We start from the raw sequence: 1,828 nt of genomic DNA, 5'->3' as shown, positions 1-1,828 counted from the left end.
TCAATACAGCTGACTTGCTGCTAGGAGGCAAGATCTGATTTGAAGAGAGAGGTTACTGGATTCTTGACATGAAAGGGTATATTCTCATCGCAGCTCCTTTCTTCTTTCTAAGCTTCCTGGTTAACATGACATGAGCAGCTATTCTCCATGACAGGCTCTTCCACCATTTAATTTCTGTGTTTAAGCCTGGAAAACATCAACTAAACTTCTAGAATATGAGAAAAAGTAAAGTTCTCCAACCTAAAGTTGTGTGTTTCAGGTACTGTGACCCTGTGATGGAAAGGGTCACAATTCTACACATTCTACAAGCCTTCATGGCCACACAATTATTGCATTCTGTGACCAAGTATAGAATGTGACCCTGTGAGGAAAGTAACCAAGACAGCATCCCATTGCCTCTTATAGTAAAGTCCATATTTTTTTTTTTGCATGGCCTATGTCTTAGTTACTTAGTCATCACTAAGTTATAATAGCCAACATCTACAAGCTGAAAGAAGAAAGGTTTCATTTATTTTTTATGAATACAACAGACATTTATTTAAGGTATGTTATCTGCAGACCAGATAAATTTTGAACTGTATGTTACAGGGTTAACCAAGTTCATAAAAATATTTTGAAGATAGTTGCATCCACAGACTTCAACTATGTGATTACTTCTTTGCCCATTCTCCTCTTTCTTTTTCTTCCTGAATAACCTCTTTGAGATATGGCTGAAGGTATAATTTATCCTTCTCATATTTTTCCCACTGCTCTTTAGGCAAGATCTGATGCTTCATGCTCAGGTCCAGGGCTCTCTTAATGGAAAACATCCTGTCATTATAAAGATTTTCTGGAAACTTTCTTATGGTTTTTTTTTACATCTTTATCTTCATATATTATATAATTTTACATTAAACCCCAGCTTAATGAACCCGGCAGCATTGTAATACCACTCCCAAATATCTTCCAGCCACCAGCTTGATGCTGCAATAGCCAGGCAGCCTGCCATTTTGACCCAAGAGAAAGGTTTATTTTGACACACAGTTTGTAGGGGTTTCTGTCTATAGACAGCTGGTTCAAGGGCAGGGTGATGTGATACAGAGATTTGGCTGAGAAAAAAGAGTTCCAGGAAAGACAATCAAGAAACAGGGTGCAGTGGACCTCTGTTTTGCTTTTATTCCATTCAGGCCACAAGCACATTGTTTGGGTCTACACACATCCCAGGTGGGTCCTCCCATTATCCACACTCATAACTATGCAAAACCAATCAGTTGACTGCTTTAGTTATTATGCACCCTTAAACCATATTCACACATCCTAGATCCAGCCCCGCCTATGGCTGCATGAGAATTTGAGAGAGAGATTTAAATATAAGCCATAACATTCTACACCTGGTCCACAAAATTCTCATACATATCCCTTTATGCAAAATGTGTTTTGTCTTTCTCTAAGAGTTGCCAAATCCTAACAGTTTCAGCATCGAACAAATTTCCATGTCCAAAGTCTTCTCTGAAATTTAAGAGAAATTCTAAACTGTGAGCCCCTATACAAATAAAAAAGAAAGTCAGGCACTTCATACACACAATGAAACAAGATTAAAGCATCTCATTCCAATAGGTACAAAAGGGGCAGAAAGGAATCGGACCAAGGCAAGACTGAAATTCAGCAGGGCAAATATTAACTCCTGTAGATTCCCATCCACCATCCAGGGCAATCTATGGTAAGGTATAAACTCCAAAGGGCTTATGCGGTCCTGCTCCCATAGCAACATCAGGGATGTTACCTCTCATAGTCTTTTTCTTAGGCTAGGTTTGCTTGCTACTTGAAGCTTTTCTCAGATGACACACTT

The 1,828-nt window shown here is 38.9% G+C and overlaps 1 pseudogene; it reads right to left on the bottom strand.

The window, feature by feature from the left end:
* Positions 1-650: 650 nt before the first annotated feature.
* On the bottom strand, positions 651-988 carry LOC101577450 (annotated as a pseudogene).
* Between the last annotated feature and the right edge of the window lie 840 nt (positions 989-1,828).

Source organism: Octodon degus, unplaced genomic scaffold (genome assembly GCF_000260255.1).
Source record: "Octodon degus isolate 3935 unplaced genomic scaffold, OctDeg1.0 scaffold01672, whole genome shotgun sequence".
NCBI classification, from domain to species: domain Eukaryota; kingdom Metazoa; phylum Chordata; class Mammalia; order Rodentia; family Octodontidae; genus Octodon; species Octodon degus.
The sequence above is the reverse complement of the archived record's forward strand: the minus strand, read 5'-3'. Positions and strand labels throughout refer to the sequence as shown.